The following is a 25,130-nucleotide window of genomic DNA, read 5'->3' as shown; positions in this document are numbered from 1 at the left end:
ACTATCTCTAAACTGATTTTGTCCAACACTAAAACTCTGAAATCACTCTATGAGTCAGTGGGCTGCTTCCACACTCACATTGATGGTTTGTGTAGAAAGCTTCCCCTTTGTATAACTTGTAGAAATAAAACTTGGGGTCGGTCAGATCTTGTGAATGTACTGCAGTTGTTACACAGTTAAAAGAGGTTTTGACATATAACACTCCCTCACACTACACCTGAAACATTTTGTATCAAAAGCAGTAGACTGGGCAACAGGATCAGCATTAAAACTTTTTGTTGGCCCACTGTCAGTCCTCAATAAAGATGACTATCAGCTGAAACATTATCATCACTCAACTATGTCATGGAATTTGTTTTTTTCTGTGTGGCAGCAGTACAGTGCAATAAATAATATTAGTACTGTTCTGTGCAGAAGTCCTTGACATCCTACCTAAATATATTTGCCTGACAATTTTGCACAGGACTGTAGTTCTACCACAATGGAAGTTATAAAGAGACAGGCAAGATTTGGAAAAAATATAAGATTAGGGAAAATGAGATATTTTCTCATTAAAATATTTCCACACAGATTTTGAGGAAAAAGTAAAGGCTACACAAGGACTTGGACAGATTAGGACAGGGGTTCCCAACCTGGGGTGCCCGCAACCCCAGGGGGTGTGAGATGGAATTTCAGGGGGTGCGACACAGAGTGGCTTGTGTCCTTGAGTGACGAGTCACGAGTCATCACTCAGCCCGCTGCCAGTGTGCCTTGAGAAGTGGTGGTAACATTTGTCCCAAGCACACTCCAGTCTCCCACTGTTCGAGTTGAGAGAGACGTAAACTCACTCCAGTCTCCCACTGCCCGAGTCGAGAGAGACGTAAACTTACTCTATTGAGAAATATACCTGACATAATCATTATATATACCTGAAATATAATCACTATGCACTAGCTATTTACTATACTATGTAATCACTTCTAGGTACTGAATATTACTATGTATTATTTTACTAGACACATTTTGCTATGTATTGTTTTAACTAGATACTTTGTACTCTCTTAGCTGCATACTGTGGTACTTACAGAACACCTGTTTAGCTAGCAGCACTATTAGCTGAAATGTACTCCATGTATTACACTCAGCCTTTGTTTAGTACGAGATAACGGTGGCGGACAGGATGGTGCGAGCAGGAATGTAATGTGAGGGAGGTTGTCTGGAAAAAATAACCTTGGCCAGGAATAAGGCCCCAATGCGAACGGGTGAAACATAATGGTGGCGCACCGAGAGCAAGGCAAGAGCGATTGATTAGTTAATATATAGATGATATGCAATTAAAAATTGATTGGGTATGCTGATGAAACCAAAATGTAACTGAGATAAGAAATTACTATAAAGAATGCTGTACACTTGTGGAGAACTACATATACCTGTCTGGACACGCCCCCTGCTGACTGCTCCTGTGGCTCCTCCCACAGACCCCTGTATAAAGGTGGTGGAGGTCTGAGCCCGGCCTCTCTGTCTCCAGGATGTAGTATGGTGGTCAATCACTGCTTGTTCCTTCTTCCAGTCAATAAAAGCCGATACCTCGCCTTTACGTCTCAGAGAGAGTTACTGATGGTGCATCAACACTGGAGCTCGGTGGGCTTTCGGTGACAAGTTCATTGACTGCCTCAGCCTTTGTTTGCAAATAAAGGTTTAAACTTCTTGAAGAATTGTCTGTGTCTCCAGGTCATTTCAAGTAACCACGACAACTCCAGTCTCCCGCTGCCCGAGTCAGCGTTGAGTAGTCTCATCAGTGTTACCTGGGAGTTACACCTCAGAGTTGAGGAGTCTCATCAGTGTTACCTGGGAGTTACACCTCAGAGTTGAGGAGTCTCATCAGTGTTACCTGGGAGTTACACCTCAGAGTTGAGGATTCTCATCAGTGTTACCTGGGAGTTACACCTCAGAGTTGAGGATTCTCATCAGTGTTACCTGGGAGTTACACCTCAGAGTTGAGTCTCATCAGTGTTACCTGGGAGTTACACCTCAGAGTTGAGGATTCTCATCAGTGTTACCTGGGAGTTACACCTCAGAGTTGAGGATTCTCATCAGTGTTACCTGGGAGTTACACCTCAGAGTTGAGGATTCTCATCAGTGTTACCTGGGAGTTACACCTCAGAGTTGAGTCTCATCAGTGTTACCTGGGAGTTACACCTCAGAGTTGAGGATTCTCATCAGTGTTACCTGGGAGTTACACCTCAGAGTTGAGTCTCATCAGTGTTACCTGGGAGTTACACCTCAGAGTTGAGGAGTCTCATCAGTGTTACCTGGGAGTTACACCTCAGAGTTGAGGATTCTCATCAGTGTTACCTGGGAGTTACACCTCAGAGTTGAGGAGTCTCATCAGTGTTACCTGGGAATTACACCTCAGAGTTGAGGATTCTGATCAGTGTTACCTGGGAGTTACAACTCAGAGTTGAGGAGTCTCATCAGTGTTACCTGGGAGTTACACCTCAGAGTTGAGGAGTCTCATCAGAGTTACCTGGGAGTTACACCTCAGAGTTGAGGAGTCTCATCAGTGTTACCTGGGAGTTACACCTCAGAGTTGAGGATTCTCATCAGAGTTACCTGGGAGTTACACCCCAGAGTTGAGGAGTCTCATCAGTGTTACCTGGGAGTTACACCTCAGAGTTGAGGATTCTCATCAATGTTAGCTAGAAAGTTACATCTCAGAGTTAAAAGTCATCTCATAGCCAAAATCTTTATACATCCCGAATCAACCATCGTGTAACGACTTCGTGTTAAAACCAAATCTGCAGACAGTAGGTAAATTATTCAATTATGAAATTTTAAAAAGCTGCATTTTGATAAAAAGCAGCTGAAGTCATTCATTCATATTTGTCTCAATGCATTAAAGAAGTTTTTGAATTTTAAAGGTTTATTTTTTCTCTTAAAAGCTTTTTTTCTTAAATTGTTGATAATTTTGAATTGTGTTAGTTGAGGAGGTATCATCATTAGCACCGAGGACTTTGAATCGTGTGATGAAAGTTTATATCTCCAGTAATCATCAGAAATATGGAGCCAGTGATCATTAATGGAGAATGTGTGGAGCAGGTTAAGACCTACAAGTATCTGGGAGTACAGTTAGACGAGAAGCTAGACTGGACTGCCAACACAGATGCCTTGTGCAGGAAGGCACAGAGTCGACTGTACTTCCTTAGAAGGTTGGCGTCATTCAATGTCTGTAGTGAGATGCTGAAGATGTTCTATAGGTCAGTTGTGGAGAGCACCCTCTTCTTTGTGGTGGCGTGTTGGGGAGGAAGCATTAAGAAGAGGGACGCCTCACGTCTTAATAAGCTGGTAAGGAAGGCGGGCTCTGTCGTGGGCAAAGTACTGGAGAGTTTAACATCGGTAGCTGAGCGAAGGGCGCTGAGTAGGCTACGGTCAATTATGGAAAACTCTGAACATCCTCTACATAGCACCATCCAGAGACAGAGAAGCAGTTTCAGCGACAGGTTACTATCGATGCAATGCTCCTCAGACAGGATGAAGAGGTCTATACTCCCCAATGCCATTAGGCTTTACAATTCAACCGCCAGGGCTTAAGAACTTTTTAAAAGCTATTATTAATGCTTTTTGAGATAGTGATTTAGATGCATATCATATTTTTTACTGAGTTAAGTATTGTATGTAATTAGTTTTGCTACAACAAGTGTATGGGACATTGGAAAAAAAGTTGAATTTCCCCATGGGGATGAATAAAGTATCTATCTATCTAAATTCAGTAGAGACTAGCCTAATAAGTCGCGTCGCGTCCCAGTTGCATTTCCACCTGACGATTTATCTTGGCTTAACCGCAGATAATATCATAGTATAATATTCAAAAGTGTATTTCTCGCGATACTTTGCTATAGGCATGTCTGTTTGAGTAAAGTGGTCATCCCTGACTTAGTCAGATAGTTTTTCTCATATTAGCTCATATTTTTCTCTTTACCATTAACCCTTCATCATGTCAAAAAGGAGGAAATGGAATGATGACTATGTGTGCTTTGGTTTCACTTGCACAACAGGAAATGATGCTTGCAAAAACCCCAGTGCATTCTTTGTAGCGTTGTGTTTTCCAACTCAAATCTGAAACCATCCAAGCTTCAAGAGCACTTCAAGAACAAGCATGGTGGAGCTGATGTTGAAGGACATGATGTTGGGTCATTGAAAATCAAAAGAGCTCGTTTTGATTCACAAGGAACTCTTCCAAAATTAGGTTTTGTTTCTGTTGAAAAACCACTACTTCTTGCTTCATACCAACTGGCATATAAAGTGGCCAAATCCAAGAAGCCCCATACAATTGCGGAAGATCTCATCAAGCCACGTGCATTGGAAATGGCAACAATTATCCTGGGCAAAGAAGCAAGAAAAAAATTTGAACAGGTGCCCCTATGAAATAATGTCATTCACAACCAAATCAGTGATTTGAGTGAAGATATTTTGGACCAAGTCATCTCAGATATCAGAACTAGTCCTCGTAAAATCTCTATTCAGTTGGATGAGTCAACTGATGTCTCCAGTTGTAGTCAACTTATCACATTAGTGAGGTATGTCAATGATGGTGCTGTGAAGGAAGATATCCTGTTTTGTAAAGATCTGAAAACAAACACAACTGCAAAGGATGTGATGCAGCTGGTGAAACATCATGTTTGGCAAAGTCATTATTAGATTATTATGTTTATTATTATTATTATTATTAAGTCATTATTATTTGGCAAAGTTAGATATCAAAGTCATTGGTTCTCTATACACTGACGGGGCACCTGCAATGCTTGAAAATAAACCTGGCTTTTCTGCATTGATGAAAAGAGAGATTCCAGACTTGCAAGTTACCCATTGTTTTCTTCATCGGCATGCTTTGACGTGTGAGGATCATCAACTGGATCAGGGGGCATGCTTTGAACCATCGCATCTTCAAATCATTTTGTGAGGATCTGGGACGTGAGCATTCAGTTTTACCTTTCCACACAGAAGTCCGTTGGTTGACACGAGGACAAGCTTTAACCTGCTTCTTTGAACTGCGGGAAGAAATCAAAGTTTTTCCGGAGGAACGTGAATGTGATCTGGTTGGGGCAATGGAATCACAGGAATTCGCCCAAGTGCTGGCTTACTTAGCTGACATTTTCACTCGTATGAATAACCTGAGTGTTTCTCTTCAAGGAAAAAGGGTAAACATATTGAAGGCTTGTGAAAAGTTGCATGCCTTCAAAGAAAAGTTACGTCTTTGGCGTCATAGGATGGAAAGAGGCAGTCTCTCAAATTTTTCTTTACTAGAAGAGATGGTTGATGATGCTGGATTCATAACTCCTACAGTGCATGAAGAAATTGTGGCTCACTTGGAAATGCTGTCAGAATTGTTTGATGGATATTTTGCTGCTGGAGAACTGAAGATTTCAGAAGAATGGATCATGAATCCATATTCCTACAATTTGGAGAAAATGTCAGATGATGAAGAGCTGAAGGAAGATCTTATTGATTTGCGGACCAATCGGGCTCTTGAAATGCAATTTGGAAGCAAGACTTTGGAGGAGTTTTGGTGTGCAGCACTGGATATGTTCCCAAGACTTGGTGGAAAAGCACTCCGTGTCCTCATACCATTTGCAACAACATGCTTGTGTGAATCTGGATTCAGTTCTCTTTTGTCAATCAAGACAAAATCTAGAAATCGCCTGAATCCACAGGCAGACCTGTGGATCGCAGTCAGCAAGAAAGGTCCACGTTTTGACAAAATCATGAATGAGAAGCAGGAGCAAAGAAGTCATTGAATTTTATGTTCACAATTGGGATTGATTTTACTGTTTACAATTTTTTCTGAATAAGTTAGAATCTAATTACTCAATTTATATTTGCATTTTATGCACTGAGTTGAAAGCTTATTTTTTTAAGTTCAATTTGTTCACCCGCAGTATTGTATGTAGTTCAAAAATTAGAAATTAGACTTCTTCATCTTCAAATGTGATATTACTTTTGTAGGGGGTGCGAACATTAATCAAACACCTAGGGTGTGGGGCATAGAAAAGGTTGGGAACCACTGGATTAGGAGAATGGGCAAAGAAGTGGCAGATTTAATACAGTGTTGGGAAGTGTATGGTCATGTACTTTGGTAGAAGAAATAAAAGGGTACTTTATTTTCTAAAGGGAGAGAAAATTCAAAAATCTGATGTGCCTTAGAATCCTTGTGCAAGTTTCACTGAAGCTTAGTTTGGAGGTTGAGTCAGGCAAATTCAATGTCAAGAGGACAATAATATAAAAGCAAAGTTATAATGTTGAGGCTTTATAAAGCACTGGTGAGGCCTCACTTGGAGTATTCTGAGCAGTTTCAGTCCCCTTATCTAAGAAAGGATGTGCTATTATTTGAAAGAATCTCGGTGTGCTTCTGCATATATTGCAAAAGTTTATCAAGGAAGCTGTTAGAAAGATTAATGGATCTTACCATTAATTGCCAAAGGTTTAGGAGTTTAGTCAAAGGAAAGTACTGTTAATGTTTTACAGTGTACTGGTGAGGCTGCACTTGCAAATCTGTCAGCAGTTTGGTTCCTTTATTTATGAAGGTGTATAATGGTACATTGCTTCATCCATTCAGTCCGCACCATGCCACGATCAAAGAGGACACTTTAACCATTGCTGTGTGTGCATCAGTGGAGGGCCCAGCCGTAGCTTCCCAGCACACCAATGTTCAGTAGCATAGAGAGTGGTGCTTCATGCACAGTTCCCAGTACAACAGCTCTGCAAGTAATGCAGAGACATAAGAGAGACTGCAGGTGCTGGAATCTGGAGCAATACACGAAATGCTGGAGAAATTCAGCGGGTCAGGCAGCATCTATTGAGGAAAATGAACAGTCTATGTTTCAGGTCAAGCCTCTTTGCTGGACTGAAAGATAGAGGGGAGAAAATAGATAAGAATGGGGGAAGGAGTGGAAAAAGAGCTACACACAAAATGCTGGAGGAACTCAGCAGGTCAGGCAGCATCTATAGAGGAGAACAGACAATGTTCATTCCCCTCCTATAATGTTGCCTGACCTGCTGAGTTCGCTCAGCAATTAAATGTGTTTCTTCTGATTTACAGCTTCTGCAAAATCTTTTGTGTTTATGTAGATACAGATGAGGGGAGGGGTTAAATAGGCAGCTGAGGGAGAGGAGAATGAGAATAGTTCCAGAAGTGGGGAGAGGGAAGGAGGAAGTGACAAAGGGCTGAAGATCATGTGTGACCTGCGAGTCCCCCTCTCACTCCTCTTGCTCTGGGATTTCAGCTGTTCTCCTACTCTTTGACCATGTGTTCACCGGGACTGGCGTCGACTGTTCACTTTTCACTGTAGCTCTGGCTGACCTATTGTGTTTTTCAAAGGGCAGTGCAGCTACTGTGTTGTGGGGCTATGCAGTAGCACAGCCAGAGCTGCTACACCTCAGCTCCAGCACCTCAGGTTCCATCCTGACCTCACGTGCTGTTATCCAGAGCTGGCATGATTTCTGTTACGATATGGGCTTCTCCGATACCCCTGTTTCAACCCACATCCCAAAGGCATGCAGATGATAGATCAGTTGCCACAGGTAAATTGTTCCTTCAATACTTGAGTGGTAGGAACTTGTCAAAGTTCAGATTATTGTCATATGCACATGGAGTCATAAGGTCATACAACATGGGAGTTCTCTTGAGGCACTAGATGCAGTAAGTTGTAATTTCACTTTGCCCCATTCATTTTTTAATTTTTTTACCACCCTTTCACTATCTATATTAAAGTGTTAATAATACTTTTATATGTCTGAACTTTGGTTTTTAATCGCAGAAAATGAATACCAGAGGGCAAAAGGCGTCAGCCGATCGCAAGGAAGACGACAATGGAAATGGAAGGAAAGAAGGAGATTCTAAACAAACTAAACAGTCTCCATTCACTTTGGAAGCTATGTCGAAGCTCCTGGATGATAAACTCGATAAAAAGATTTCCACTTTGGAAGTATTGTTAAAGGAGATCGAGAGTAGACAAGAATCTCTTAAGCAGGAGAATGAAAAACAACAGCGGCAAATATCTGAACTCACTGAAGCTAGAAGACAGAGAGATCACAGATTGGATGCAATGGAAAAGAAATTAGCTTTGACTACTCAAATACTGAAACAGTATAAACTCAAGATTATTGACCTGGAAAGTCACAGCCGTAGACAGAACCTGCGAGTAATAGGACTCCATGAAGACGTTGAGAATGGTGACCCTACTAAATTATTTTCTCAATTTTTAATGGACGTATTCGGCTCTGAAGCTCTCTGAAGCTCCTAAAGAGCTGAAGCCGCATCTTATTATACTCTGATTCCACTATATGCAAACCAAGGAGCATTTCATTCAAATTGCCTGTTAGAAAGGGGTTATTGAACACTGAGACCTCAAGTTTCATCTGGTTGAAGACTACAGTCCTGAGGCAATGAGAGAAAGATCGCTTTTTAAACTGATGTCCGAGCTTTATCAAAGAAAGTTTCAATCAGCTATGCTATTTCCAGATCATTTGAGTTGTTCTGCCTGACAAATCATGTAAGTGGTTTAAATTTGTGGAAGAAGCTCATCAATTCCTTGAGGATCAACGTTCGATCTCAGCTGTCTAATAAATTTACTGTCTCTTTGTGTCTATATTCATTTGGTTTATATGTTAATAATCAGTTCATAGATCTAGACTTTTGAAGTTTGAAGATTTTTGCCATTGGTTCAATAACACTCATACTCTGTTTCGGAGTATGAATGTTTATCATGTTTCTATGTTAAAGTCCCTTTTTTCTTCCTTGGTTATTTTATTCTTTTCAATTGTTCATTTTTGAAAATAATTAAGAATTTGATTTGGTGATTGACTGTTTTTCCCTGAAATATTAATAAGATTGTATTCTGTTTCATTTTTCAAGAATTTGCATTTCAAAATGTTTTGCAAATGGCTGACCTTTTTTTAACACTTGTTTGGTGTTGTTTATAGCATTCTTTTCTCAATGTTTTGACTATGGATGGAAGTTCACATTTTTGTCAATTTTTTCATGTTTGTATTCATTTAGTTTATGTTAATAACCAGTCAATGGATTTGGACTGTTAAAGTTTGAAGATTTTTGCCCTTGGTTTGATCATACTTGTACTTTGTTTTGGAGTATATATTTGTGTTAAGCTTCTATATTAAAGTTCTTTTTCTCTTTATTAACTTATTTTATTATTATTAATTGTTTGTTTTTGAAAATAATCAAGAATCTGATCTGGTGATTGATTGTTTTTTTCCTTGAAATATTAATAAGATTGTGTTCTGTTTCACTTTTCAAGATCTCGCTTTTCAAAATGTTTTGTAAATGGCAGATTTTTAAAAAAAATTGCCTGTTTTCTTATGACATTCCTCTTTCAATGTTTTGACGATGGGTAGTATTGTGCATTTTTTTTCAATTTTGGAGATTTGCCTTCAAGAGAGTGGGGTAAGGGATTTTCTAGTTAGCTTTTTGGCTTCTATTGGCCAGTTTTTGGGCTTTTTGTGGGTTGGAAGTGGGGCTATCTTTAGTTCAGTTTTTATTCATCTAGGCTGAACTGAAACCTACAAATATGTCTGAATTGTCGTAACTTCCGGTTCCTCTTTAAACCTTTTTCCCACTTCCTGTTCATGAGTTTCCTATGCAAGAAGGTTAACCCTTTACATACCATATGGTTTATTCAAATAAAATGGATAATATTATTAACTTTGTGTCGCGGAATACAAATGGTTTGAATCATCTGATTAAATGGAAGAAGATTTTTAAAGTTTTTCATAGATTGAAAGCTCAGATTATCTTTGCCCAGGAAATTCATGTGAGGAAGGAGGATAATCAGCATTTTTTTAGGTTTTGGAAGGGTCAACAATTTCACTCTAACTTACAGGCTAAGATGCAAGGTGTATCTATTTTTATTGTTACGAAAACCCCGTAACCAGGTAACTTACCAGCAAAGATAGATGGATCAGCTGAGTCGGATGCTACTATTTTCAAACGTTTTATTCAACAAGGGCACAAACGTATGGTTAATACAAAACATTCAGATCGTCAAAACTCAATCTAAAACACCGGTGTAACCATAATCAATCAGAAATAAGCTCTACAGTTGTCTAGGGGGTAATACTGAGTCCAACGGAAGTCTTAAGAGTCACTCAGAAGTTTGCAGGCTTTTTCCTTTATAATTTAGAAAAGATGCACACTTGCCCGTCGTCTTGGCAGAGCAAATCCTTGGAATCAGGGGAGCAGACTTCCCCGTTGTTATTCTAAAAGCAGTCTTTCGTTGGTTTTAGCCACAGATTCAAAGTCGGAATCTAGCGTACGTGGCTTCCTTCAAAATGGCGTCCCGCTCCCACGGGAATCGATCTCGTGTCTCCTGGGTGCGTCTGCTGGGTGCATCTGAGGGTCCTCCCCTCAGACCCGCCTTTATACTTCTTCACGGGATCGCAGGTATCAATCAAGTTGCAGGTAATGCGATCTTTCTCTCAACCAGCCCACTTTGCCCGAGGGCTTTTCACGTGGTTTCCATGAGACAATAGTCAAAGTCACCGTTATTCTGCTTCTTGGGAGAACGTGGTCTTCCGCACGTCTCTCTCTTTTGGGTCAGCTGACCCCCCCCTTAACTAGAGTTCTTGCGATTTTCACAAAGGAGGGGGCCAACGGCATAACACCTCCCCCCATAATGGGTTTTTAACCAGCGGTTAAAAACAGGTTGACACCGGATTTTTTTCTCTCTTTCTTTTTGAATCTACATACTACACAAGCTTTTCTCTTCACAGAGTACTACTGTTATACATTCAAGTCATTATCTAAACAGGTAACAAGTACAGTGCCCCTTTTCTTTAATACCTTACCCTACCGTGCCATACATCGTATACTTAATTCAGCACCTGGATAAACAATCCGTTAGCACATTATCACTCCCCTTTATGTGCTGGATCTTAATATCAAATTCTTGTAGCATCAGACTCCAGCTTAATAACCTTCTGTTTTTATTTTTCATATTGTTCAAGAATACCAGCGGGTTGTGATCGGTATAGACCACTAGGGGTCTTTGCGCCGGACAAATGTACACTTCGAAATGTTGTATCGCTAACACAAGCGCTAACAATTCCTTTTCCACGGTAGAGTAATTCCTCTGGTGTCTATTGAACTTCCGAGAGAAATATGCTACCGGGTGCTCCACTCCATCCCCCGCTTGCTGCAATAGGACTGCTCCTGCCGCCTCATCGCTGGCGTCCGTGGCCAAGGAGAAGGGGGTTAACAGATCGGGCGCTTTTAACACCGGGTCATGGCACAATACGGCTTTTAACTTTTCAAAGGCATTCTGACAAGAATGACCCTACTCAAATTTTTCCTCCTTCTGCAGTAATTTTGTAAGGGGGAGCGCAATGTCCGCAAAATTTTTACAGAATTTCCGATAGTATCCCACCATGCCCAGAAACCTCCTCAGGGCCCTTTTATTGGAGGGTACCGGGACCTCGGAAATAGCCCGGACCTTCGCCTGCACAGGGGCCAACTGCCCGTCTCCCACCACATACCCCAGATAGGTGATCGTGGCATGACCAAACTCACTCTTGGCGAGGTTTACAGTAAGGTGGGCTGCCGACATTCGGGTAAACAAACTTTCTACAGCCCCCAGATGCTCCTCCCAGGTGTCATTCCAAACTACCACATCGTCAAGATAAGCCTTGGTGTGGGTTAACCCCTTTATCACAGCGTCTATCATCCGCTGAAATGTCCCTGGGGCATTTTTCATCCCAAACGGCATAACGTTGTACTCGTACAACCCAGATGGGGTGACAAAGGCTGAAATCTCTCGAGCCCTGTCCGTTAAAGGAACGCACCAGTACCCCTTTAGCAAGTCAATTTTTGTGATGTACCTTGCCTTCCCCAGTTGATCAATGCAATCATCCACCCGGGGAAGAGGGTAAGCATCGGTCTGGGTAACCGCGTTGACCTTCCGATAATCGGTACAGAATCTTATGGTCCCGTCCGGCTTTGGGACAACCACGCAAGGAGAAGCCCACGCGGATGAGGATTCGCGGATTATCCCAGCAGTTAGCATATGTTCAATCTCCTTCTCTACCAGCTGGCTCTTTTCAGGATTCATCCGATAAGGGGCTTGTTTAATAGGTTGGGTTGAGGTAGCTATCACATCATGTTGCGTCCCATTACACCTTCGGGGAACATCTGGGCATAAGTCTGCATGCCGGTTAACGAGCTGTATTACCTGCTCCCGCTGTTCAGGCTTTAAGTGGCCAACTTTACCCGCAAGATTCGCCAATACGACAGAGTTCTCTAATCTGGTAGGGACTATACCTATCTTGTCGAACCGTTCTGGTTCCTCCTTACCATCCCCCCCTACCTCATCGGCTTTCATGGCCGCGCCAACAACCGTGGGGGTGGGTTCGTGATACCCTTTTATCATGTTCACGTGAACTAACTGGGTCGGCTTTCGTCGGTCGGGGGTTTCGATCACGTAATTCAGCGAGTCTATTTTCTTACGCACTGTATATGGTCCTTGAAACCTCGCCCCCAGGGGGTGAGTAGCTACCGGGAATAGGACCAGGACCCGGTCGCCCACGTGAAACTCTCGTTCTCTCGCTCTCTTGTTATACCACTGACCCATTTTTTCCTAAGAGGCTTTAAGGTTTTCGTTTGCCAAGGCGCATACTTGACGCAGCCTTTCCCAGAATTTCAGCACATAGTCGACCACACTGACTTGGGCGGTCGGGTTAGACCATTTTTCTTTCAGTAGGGTTAGGGGTCCCCTGGGCCTGTGACCGAAAACCAGCTCGAACGGACTGAACCCCAGGGAGCACTGCACTGTATCTCATACGGCAAATAACAAAAGGGGTAAAGCCTCATCCCAGTCTCGAACGTTCTCCTGGCAATAAGCTTTAAGCATGGTCTTTAGGGTAGCGTGGAACCTTTCCAACGCTCCCTGTGACTCCGGGTGGTACGCAGAGGCCATAATCTGCTTCACCCCGAGCTGGGTCATCATCTGCCAAAATGCGCTCGACGTGAATGTACTTCCCTGGTCTGATTGTATCTCCTTGGGTAGCCCCACGGTGGTAAAGAATTTGATAAGGGCCTTCACCACCGCAGAGGTCCTAATACTACCCAGAGGCACGGCCTCGGGAAATCGTGTAGCGGCACACATCAGGGTCATGATATACTGCCGCCCACTCGCAGTTTTAGGTAAGGGTCCCACAAAATCCACAATGACTCGGGAGAAAGGCTCCTCACATGCGGGAATAGGTCGGAGGGGGGCCTTAGGGATAACTTGATTCGGCTTACCCACCACCTGGCAGGTATGACATCTTTTACAATACTCAGTAACATCTTTTCTCAGATTGGGCCAATAGAATTCTCTCTGAACCCGCTCCACGGTCTTCTTTATTCCTAAATGCCCGCCTAAAGGTCCCTTATGGGCTAAGTCAAGAATGTCGTCCCGATATACTTTCGGGACTACTATCTGATGTAGCACCGCCCAGTCCTCATCGGCCTGCACCGCAGGGGGTCTCCACTTCCTCATCAACACCCCCTCCTGGAGATAATAACCCTCTGGCTCTGCCTCCAGTTCAGTCTCGGAGAGAACCGACTCTCTCAAGGCTACCAGCTCCTCGTCACCATTCTGTTCCCGTACAAACTCTCTTCTGGCTAAGGACCGGTCTACCTCTTCCCGATTTCCCACTCGTTCCTCCCTACTCTCCGTTTTCCTTTCCTCAGACTCTCGTTGGTACAGAGTCGGTAAAAAAGTTTCGGCCAAATCAAAACTGGCCAGATTCCACCCGCTCTCGGTCTCAGCGGCCCTTTTCGACATGCTGCGAGTGACCGCACATGCGGGATAGAATTTTTTTTCAGAGGGAGGGTCTTCAACTCTCACGGGCTGGGTGGTCAGCTTCACAGCGGCACCCATCTTCCCACCCGCTAGGTCGTTACCCAGAAGGACGTCCACTCCTTCTCCTGGCAATTCCGGCAGGACCCCCAGATCTACTGGTCCCGACACCAACTCACAATCTAGAAAGACCCTATGCAAAGGCACGACCTCGGTTCGGTTCCCAATACCTCTAAGGGCTACCTCCCCCGTGCAAGGGCCGAATTTTAACACATTACGGCTAATTAACGATAGTTCCGCCCCCGTGTCTCTCCAAATTCGTACGGGAATTGGGGGGTCCCCTTCCTTCAAAGCCACGGTTCCTTCGGACCTAAATGTCTCCCGCCCCTCCTGTATTCCATCTGTCTGGGGCCTGCTTGTCGATTTTCGGATCGACGCAACACAGCCTATGGAAATAGCTGCTTTCCCTCGTTCCGACTCCTTCCTCGGAGCATTGCATTTTGATGCAATATGTCCCACCTTTCCACAATTAAAACAGTTTAAACCAGGAGATCTCCAGGTTTCCTGTCTGTTATCCTCACTTTTTGTGCTAGCTCCCGGTGGAGTTTCTCCCTTAGCCGGCGGACTTTCCCTACCATTCCGACGGTCTCTCGGGTAACTTTTTGGTGAGGAAAACTTTGTCTTGTGGGTTAGGGCATATTCATCTGCGAGCCTAGCCATCTCTGAGATGGACTGATTCGTCCTCTCATTTAAATACATTCGGATCTCTTCCGGAACGCAACCTTTAAATTCCTCAATCAAAACTAACTCCCTGAGACGCCCATAGTTCTCGGCCACCTTTTCAGCTGTGCACCAACGGTCCAAGAGCACACCCTTCTCATGGGCTAGCTCGGTATACGTTTGATTCCACCCTCTTTTTAAATTTCGGAACCTTTGTCTATACGCCTCAGGTACTAACTCGTAACCTCGGAGAATGGCCTCCTTTACTTGAGCATAATTTCCGTCCCTTTCCGGGGGCAGCGCGGTATATACCCGCTGTGCTTTTCCTCGTAACACACTTTGTAACAACGCCACCCATTGCTCTCTGGGCCACTGCTGATTCCCTGCCACTTTTTCAAAAAGCAAGAAATAACTATCAACATCCCTCTCCTCGAACGGGGGGACCAACCTCAACGCCCGACTAATATCAAACCCCTCCTCTCTCTCTTCCCCTTGAGTTCTTCGCTCTTGCTTTCGCCTGTCCAGCTCCAATTCATGGTTCCTTTGTTTCTCTTCTGCTTCTGCTTCTAGCTGCTTTAGTTTGAACACATGCTCTCTTTCCACAGCCCTTTCCTTTGCGGCTCTCTCGGCTTCTTTTTCCCTCTCAGCTCTCTCGGCTTCTCTCTCTGCAGCCTTCTCAGCTGCTTCTACTTCTAGCTGCTTTATTTTAAACTCATGTTCCAGCCTTGCTTTCTCCAACTCTGCCTGATTTGTCCCACTCACTAATCTCCTTTCGGGAATATTTTCCAAATCCTCAGCTGCAAACACCTTCTTCCCAACGTAATGCTGTTGTATGACCCTTCGCACTTCCTGCTTTTTCATTACTGGCTTCACCGCTGTGAGGTCTAATGCCTGCGCCAAATTTACCAAGTCTGATTTTGTAGCCTTCCCTAGCGCCTCTACCGTCGGGTTTCTCCTAAATTCCTGCACATCCATCTTTGCTGGTTTCCCGTCTGGCTACCTGCGTAACCAGATTTAAGTTTGGACTTACAGCCCGATTCACTGACCCTCCCGTTTGGTTTCAAATCCGGGACGAGAACCCCACTTGTTACGAAAACCCCGTAACCAGGTAACTTACCAGCAAAGATAGATGGATCAGCTGAGTCGGATGCTACTATTTTCAAACGTTTTGTTCAACAAGGGCACAAATGTATGGTTAATACAAAACATTCAGATCGTCAAAACTCAATCTAAAACACCGGTGTAACCATAATCAATCAGAAATAAGCTCTACAGTTGTCTAGGGGGTAATACTGAGTCCAATGGAAGTCTTAAGAGTCACTCAGAAGTTTGCAGGCTTTTTCCTTTATAATTTAGAAAAGATGCACACTTGCCCGTCGTCTTGGCAGAGCAAATCCTTGGAATCAGGGGAGCAGACTTCCCCGCTGTTATTCTAAAAGCAGTCTTTCGTTGGTTTTAGCCACAGATTCAAAGTTGGAATCTAGCGTACGTGGCTTCCTTCAAAATGGCGTCCCGCTCCCACGGGAATCGATCTCGTGTCTCCTGGGTGTGTCTGCTGGGTGCATCTGAGGGTCCTCCCCTCAGACCCGCCTTTATACTTCTTCACGGGATCGCAGGTATCAATCAAGTTGCAGGTAATGCGATCTTTCTCTCAACCAGCCCACTTTGCCCGAGGGCTTTTCACGTGGTTTCCATGAGACAATAGTCAAAGTCACCGTTATTCTGCTTCTTGGGAGAACATGGTCTTCCGCACGTCTCTCTCTTTTGGGTCAGCTGACCCCCCCTTAACTAGAGTTCTTGCGATTTTCACAAAGGAGGGGGCCAACGGCATAACATTATAGACTCCTCAATTTCATTTGTTCACTATGAAACAATCTCAGACCTGAATGGTAGATTTCTATTAATTACTGGTTTGCTTTATAACCAAAAAGTTGTTATGGTTAATATCTATGCACCAAATGCTGACTACCCTGAATTCTTTAAACATCTATTTGCATCTCTTCCTAATATAAATGAATATATGTTGATAATGGGTGGAGATTTTAACTGCTGCTGATGGACAGGTCTGTGTCCAATCAGGTACCTCCAAACAAATCTGCTATTCTTATTAATTCCTTTTTAATTGACTCTGGAATTTTAGAAATTTGGAGGTTTTTACATCCTAACGATAAAGAGTTCTCATTCTTTCCTCATGTATATAATAATTAGTCTAGAATCGATTACTTTTTATTCACTCTCGATTAGTTCCGTCTGTTACTGCCTGTGAGTACAATGCAATCACCATTTCCGATCATGCGCCCTTGAAACAATCAATCAAATTAACTGATGTTACTTTTAGCTCTAGACAATGGCGATTCAATTCTACTCTACTTCAGAAATTAAACTTTGTTAACTTTATTAAAGAACAGATTGCATTTTTCTTTTCAACTAACTTTACGGAAGAAATTTCCAGTGGGATATTATGGGATACTTTTAAAGTATACATCTGTGGTGAAATTATTTCATATTCTGTTGGATTGAAAAAACAAATTAATGATGAACTAGGTACATTGGTTGATAAGATTAAAGAAATTGATAAAAAAATATTCTGCTGCTCCTAATCTGGAGCTTTATAAAAAAGAGAGTTGAACTTCCAATGCAATACAGTTGTTACTAACATCCCCGATTGAAAATCAATTACATAAAACTAAGAGTCATTTTTTATACATAGTGATAAATCGGGTAACTTATTGGTCAACCAATGGAAAATTGCTTTGGCTAAATGTCAGATTATTAAAGTTCATAAACGGGATGGTATTTTGATGGTTGACCATGACAAAATTAATAAATCTTTTCAAGATTCTATGCCTCTTTATGCCAATCAGAATTTCTTGATGTTTCTACCATAATGCATGAAATTTTAAGGACATTGAATATTCTGAACTTACCACTTAATGAACGTTTAGCATTAGATGCACCCATCATGGAAGAAAAAATAAAGAAAGCAATTTCTTTGACGAATTCTGGTAAAGCACCTGGTTTGGATGGGTATACAGTAGAATTTTAAAAATCTTTTTCAAATCTACTTTCTCCTTGATTATGTAGAATCTTTAAGGATGCCTTATTTGTAGGTAAATTACCACAATCCTTTTATGAAGCATCTATTTCTTTAATTCCTAAAAAAGATAAAGACCCCACTGAATGTGCATCATATAGACTTATATCCTTGTTGAATGTGGACTCCAAAATCTTTTCCAAAATATTGGCAATTAGATTGGAAAATTTATTGCCACAAATTGTCTCTGATTACCACACGGGATTTATTAAAAATCATTAATTCATATATTAATGTTAGGAGTTTAATGAATATTGTATATTCTTCATCTAAAACTCCAGAATTTGTTATTTTGCTTGACACTGAGTAGGTGTTTGATAGAGTTGAATGAGAATATTTATTTAACACACTTCGGAAATTTTATTTTAGCCCAAAATTTATATCTTGGATTAAAATGATATATCATACACCTTTGGGTTCTGTACTTACCAATAACCAGAGATACCCCTTTTTCAGGCTTTTTCAAGGTATTAGACAGGGCTGCCCTTTAAGTCCCTTACTATTTGATATTGCCTTGGAGCCCTTGGCAATTTCTCTTCGTGATTCACTCAATATATTTAGCAATACTTGTAGGAATGAAATGCATAAGGTATCGCTATATGCAGATGACCTGCTACTATATATCTCTAACCCAGAGAAATCCATCACTGCAATAATATCACTACTTGCTCAGTTTAGTACTTTTTCTGGTCATAAATTGAATCCTAATAAGAGTGAGCTTCTTCCGTTAAATATGCAAGTTCCAATCTATAGACAATCACCATTCAGACTGGTTACTGATTATTTTACTTATTTGGGTGTTAAAATTACTAAGAAGCATAAGGATCTATTTTTGATAGTATTGATTCTAAAATTTATTCATATATATGGCAGAAAATGGAGGTCATTTAAAGGTGAGGGCACAGAATCTTTATGTTCCTGTTAGGTTGAAAGGAAAGGTTAAAAGTTTGAGAGAGCCATGGTTTTCAAGGCATATGGGAAACTTGGTTAGGAAAAAGAGAGATATCTACAATAAATATAGGCAGCATGGAGTAAATGTGGTGCTCAAGGAATATAAAGAATGCAAAAAGAATCTTAAGAAAGAAATTAGAAAAGCTAAAGGAAGATACGATGTTGCTTTGGCAAGTAAGGTGAAAATAAATCTGAAGGGTTTCTACAGTTATATTAATAGCAAAAGGATAGTGAGGGATAAAATTGGTCCCTTAGAGAATCAGAGTGGACAGCTACATGTGGAGATGAAAGAGATGGGGGAGATTTTGAACAATTTTTTCTGTATTCACTAAGGAGAAGGATATTGAATTGTGTAAGGTAAGGGAAAAAAGTAGGAAAGTTATGGAAAATATGACGATGAAAGAAGGGGAAGTACTGGCGCTTTTAAGGAATATAAAAGTGGATAAATCTCCAGATCCTGACAGGATATTCCCTAGGACCTTAAGGGAAGTTAGTGTAGAAATAGCAGGGGCTCTGACAGAAATATTTCAAATGTCGTTAGAAACGGGGATGGTGCTGGAGGATTGGCATATTACTCATGTGGTTCCATTGTTTAAAAAGGGTTCTAAGAGTAAACCTAGCAATTATAGGCCTGTCAGTTTGACGTCAGTGGTGGGTAAATTAATGGAAAGTATTCTTAGAGATGGTATATATAATTATATGGATAGACAGGGTTTGATTAGGAACAGTCAGCATGGATTTGTACGTGGAAGGTCATGTTTGATAAATCTTATTGAATTTTTTGAAGAGGTTATGAGGAAAGATGATGAGTGTAAAGCAGTGGATGTTGTCTATATGGACTTCAGTAAGGCCTTTGACAAGGTTCTGCATGGAAGGTTAGTTAGGAAGGTTCAATCATTAGGTATTAATATTGAAGTAGTAAAATGGATTTAACAGTGGCTGGATGGGAGATGCCAGAGAGTAGTGGTGGATAACTGTTTGTCAGGTTGGAGGCCAGTGACTAGTGGTGTGCTTCAGGGATCTGTACTGGGTCCAATGTTGTTCGTCATATATATTAATGATCTGGATGATGGGGTGGTAATTTAGATTAGTAAGTATGCAGATGATACTAAGGTAGGTGGCGTTGTGGATAATGAAGTAGGTTTTCAAAGCTTGCAGAGAGATTTAGGCCAGTTAGAAGAGTGGGCTGAATGATGGCAGATGGAGTTTAGTGCTGATAAGTGTGAGGTGCTATATTTTGATAGGAATAATCCAAATAGGACATACATGGTAAATGGTAGGGCATTGAAGAATGCAGTGGAACAGAGTGATCTAGGAATAATGGTGCTTAGTTCCCTGAAGGTGGAATCTCATGTGGATAGGGTAGTGAAGAAAGCTTTTGGTATGCTGGCCTTTATAAATCAGAGCATTGAGTACAGGAGCTGGGATGTAATGTTAAAATTGTATAAGGCATTGGTAAGGCCGAATTTAGAGTATTGTGTACAGTCCAGGTCACAAAATTATAGGAAAGATGTCAACAAAATAGAGAGAGTACAGAGAAGATTTACTAGAATGTTACCTGGGTTTCAGCACCTAAGTTACAGGGAAAGGTTGAACAAGTTAGGTCTTTATTCTTTGGAGCGTAGAAGGTTGAGAGGGGACTTGATAGAGGTATTTAAAATTATGAGGGGGATAGATAGAGTTGACGTGGATAGGCTTTTTCCATTGAGATTAGGGGAGATTCAAACAAGTGGACATGAGTTAAAAGTTTAAGGGTAACAGGAGGGGGAATTTCTTTACTCAGAGAGTGGTAGCTGTGTGGAACGAGCTTCCAGAAGAAGTGGTAGAGGCAGGTTCGGTATTGTCATTTAAAGTAAAATTGGATAGGTTTATGACAGGAAAGGAATGGAGGGTTATGGGCTGAGTGCGGGCCAGTGTGACTAGGTGAGAGTAAGTGTTCGGCACGGACTAGAAGGGCCGAGATGGCCTGTTTCCATGCTGTAATTGTTATATGGTTATATGGTTAATAAAAATCCTAGGTTAAGTAAGAAATATTTACAGAAATCAAAAAAGGATGGTGGTTTGGCAATGCTGAACTTAAGATTCTGTTATTGGGCAATTAAAATTCGATATTTAATGTTCTGGACACAAGATCTGGATGAAATTCAATGTCCATGATGGGTGAACCTTGAGTGTGAGTCTGTACAGGGGTTCTCATTGGCTTCTATTTCAGTGGCCTTGCTTCCCTTTGCACTTACTAAACTGAATAAACAAATGACTAATTTTATAACTAAACATACAATACGAATATGGTTTCAATTTTGTAAATTTTTTGGATTGAATACATATATCCTATCAAGTCCTATTATATCTAATATTTTCTTCCATCCAGAATTGATCATGCTTTTCTCTTATGGAAAATGAAGGGAATAATATGTTTTCATGACTGATTCATGGATAACTGTCTCATGTCTTTTGAACAGTTGTCTAATAAATATAATTTGCCTAGATAACATTTTTTCAGATATTTACAGATTAGAAACTTTTTGAATATTATTTTACCTACTTTTCCAATATCACATCAAACTGAAATTACAGGAAAAAAATAGGTTTAAACTCCTATCAGTAGAGTTTGATAGCAATTATTTATGATCTGATTATGAAAATATGTCTAGGTATATCTGATAAAATTAAGAATGAATGGGAAAGAGATCTTCAGGTATCTTTACCTATAGAGAAATGGGAAAAAATTCTCCAACTCATTAACACTTCTTCAATGTGTGCTAGACATGCTTTGATACAATTTAAGGTGGTTCATAGGGGCCATATGTCCAAGGATAAGTTAGCTCGTTTTTATTGCCATATAAATCTGTCTGTGACAGATGCAAGTCTGAGGTAGCTTCCTTGACATATATGTTCTGGTCTTCTCCTCTTTTGGAAAAATATTGGAAAGATATTTTTGATATTATTTCAGCAGTTTTGCATATTGATTTACAACCTCATCCTATTACTGCAATTTTGGGATTACCAGTGATGGACTCTAGTCAATAATCCCCTTCAGCTTGCTGTTTGATTGCATTTGTTACATTAATAGCCAGAAAATCCATTTTATTTAAATGGTAAGATTCTAATCCACCTACTACATGTCAATGGTTTTCCCAAACTATAACATGATTAAACTTGAAAAAAATTAGGAGTGGCACTATCGACCCCTCGGTTAAATTTGAAGAAACCTGAAGGCCATTTATTCAACATTTTCATATGATATAAGCTGACCTTTTCCGAATCCTTCTCAATAACTTTTTGTTCGTGTATAGAGGAGTGGAGTTAATGACAAATAATGATTTTAACCGATGAAACATAGCAGCCCAGCTTTTGTTTTGTTTTGTTTTTATTTTGGGTTTGTTTTTAGTTTAGAGGGACTTCTTTTTCTGTAAAGAAAATTTTTTTTGTATCTTTTTCATGTTTAGTTACTAAGAGATTGGGAGGCTTGGATTACATAAGTTACTCCGAGTCTGCTTCTATATACTTTAACCATTATTAATGTAATCCCGATCTCTTTGTATCATTATCATTGTTAAGTTTATCTACTCGAAACTCAATAAAAAAGATTGAGAAAGAAAAGGTCATACTGTGGCGACCCACTTCCCAGCGCACTCGAACCAGCTCACAAAGTGGCACGCTCCGGCATAGAGGCCGGTTCCAAAGAGGGCACCAAGTCTGCTTCACCAGCAAGGGGAAAAGCCCACGCGTGGGACGGGACTGTGAATATGCGGGGATTCAGTATTCAATACTACAGTATTCCCACCCGGGGAGGGCGGGATCAGGAAGGCTTTAAAGCGAGGCCGTGAAGTTTGAATAAATCTCTTTTGCAACTGCAGCTCACCGACTCCGTGTACACAGATTTCAAAGCTTTGCTCATAAGGACTTTCAGACTCTCACGGCGCGGGCGAGCTGCCCGCTTACTGCACCTGGATGGTTTGGGAGACAAGCCGCCATCGGCTTTGATGAACGAGATGCTCTCCCTGGTTGGAGGTCACAAGCCCTGCCTCATGTTTGAGCAGGCATTCCTGGAGCAGCTGCCCGAGGACATACGCCTGCTGCTGTCCGACGCGAATTTCAGCGACCCCCGGAGGGTGGTGGCCCGGGCGGACATGCTGTGGAAAGCCAAGAAGGAGAGTGGGGCATCCATCGCACAGATCACCAGGCCACGCCCCCAGCAGCAAACCAGACCAAGCCCCGCCGCAGAGCCCGCTAACCCCAGAGGCAGTGGCGAGGAGGCCAATGAACAATGGTGATTCTACCACCAGCGGTGGGACACAGAAGCCCGCTGCTGTAGCCCGCCCTGCAAGTTCCTGGGAAATGCTGATGGCTACGGTGGCTGGCCATCGGGATAGCCTCCTGTATGTGTGGGACAAGCGGTCGGGACGCCGCTTTTTGGTCGACACCAGAGCTGAGATCAGCATCTTACCTCCGACGAGTTACGACACCTGCAACAGGGCACCGGGTCCCCCCTGAGGGCCGCGAACGGCAGCACAGTAAGGACCTACGGCACCCGTATGGTGCGGCTACAGTTCGGCTCCAGCCAGTTCACGTGGGACTTCACACTGGCCGCCGTAGCCCAACCGCTCCTGGGCGCGGATTTTTTGCAGGCTCACAGCCTACTGGTCGACCTGCAAGGGAAGAGACTGGTCCACGCTGAGACCTTTCAAACGTTCTCCCTGGGTGAAGCCCAGTTGCCAGCCCCACACCTACACTCCATCACGCTGTCCGACAACAACTTCACCAGAGTCCTGGCAGAATTCCCATCGGTTCTGGCACCGCAGTTCACGGCAGCCATGCTCAGACATGGCGTACAGCACCACATCCCGACACAGGGACCACCTCTCCACGCCCGTGCTCAAAGGCTTCCCCTGGACAAGCTCCGACTGGTGAAGGAGGAGTTCAAGAGGATGGAGGAATTGCGGATCATACAGCAGTCTGACAGCCCATGGGCCTCCCCCCTGCATATGGTGCCCAAAGCAACAGGGGGCTGGAGACCATGCGGCGACTATCGCAGGCTGAACGAGGCTACAACGCTGGACTGCTACCCTGTGCTGCACATTCAGGACTTTGCAGCAAACCTGCATGGTGCACGGATCTTCTCCAAGGTAGACCTCGTCCGGGGCTACCATCAAATCCCGATGCATCCGGACAACGTCCCCAAAACGGCACTCATCACCCCTTTCGGCCTTTTCGAGTTCCTCCGCATGCCGTTTGGCCTAAAGAATGCCGCACAGATGTTTCAGTGGTTAATGGACGCGGCCTGTACTTTGCTTTCATCTATTTGGACGACATCCTCATAGCCAGCAGCAGTCGTCAGGAGCATCTGTCCCACCTCCATCAACTCTACGCCCGACTCAGTGAATATAGCCTGACAATCAACAAGGCCAAATGCCAGTTCGGGCTCGACACCATCGACTTCCTGGGCCACAGGATTACTGAAGACATGGCAACCCCTCTGCCCGCTAAGGTAGACGCAGTCCGCCATTTCCCCCAACCCAACACAATCAAAGGCCTTCAGGAATTCTTATGTATGGTAAATTTCTACCACTGCTTCCTCCCTTCAGCTGCCCGAATCATGCGCCCCCTGTTCGCCCTGATGTTGCGTAAGGGCAAGGACATTACCTGAGACGAGGAGTCCACCGCCGCTTTCATTAAAACCAAAGAAGCCTTGGCAAACACCGCGATGCTAGTGCACCCCAGAATGGACGTCCCTATCGCCCTCATGGTGGACGCATCTAACACGGCAGTCGGTGGGGTGCTGGAACAACTCATCGAGGGTCGCTGCCAACCCCTGGCGTTTTGCAGCAAACACCTACGACCACCCGAGCTCAAATACAGTGCTTTCGACTGGGAACTGTTGGCGCTATACCTGGCAATCTGGCATTTCAGGTACTTCTTGGAAGGTAGGCCCTTCACCGCATTCACAGACCACACATGTCTTACCTTTGCGTTCACGAAGGCATCCAACCTCTGGTCGTCTCGCCAGCAGTGACATCCGTCCTACATCTCCGAATACACGACGGATGTCCGGCATGTCACGGGAAAGGACAATGTTGTGGCAGACGCCCTCTCCTGCCCTAATATCGAAGCCCTGTCCCAGGGGGTAGATTATGAAGCGCTGGCGGAGGCGCAGCAGGCAGACGAGGAGATCCCTAGTTACAGAACCGCAGTCTCCGGTTTGCAGCTCCAGGACCTCCCCGTAGGCCCAGGTGAGAGGACCCTACTCTGTGACGTCACCACCGGCCAACCCCGCCCCGTCATCCCGGCAGCCTGGTGGCGGCGCGTTTTCAACTCCATTCACAACTTAGCTCACCCCTCCACCAGGACAACCGTCCGGATGGTCTCCAACAGGTTCCTTTGGCACGGACTCCGCAAGCAGGTCAGTGAATGGGCCAAAACGTGCATGCACTGCCAAACAGCCAAGGTGCAGCCAAAGCTCTGCCGCAGCAGTTCCACCCTACCCACCAGCGTTTCAACCACATTCATGTGGATATTGTGGGCCCCTTGCCAGTGTC

The sequence above is a fragment of the Hemitrygon akajei genome, chromosome 3 (assembly GCF_048418815.1).
Source record: "Hemitrygon akajei chromosome 3, sHemAka1.3, whole genome shotgun sequence".
Taxonomy (NCBI): domain Eukaryota; kingdom Metazoa; phylum Chordata; class Chondrichthyes; order Myliobatiformes; family Dasyatidae; genus Hemitrygon; species Hemitrygon akajei.
This window is presented reverse-complemented; position numbering follows the sequence as displayed.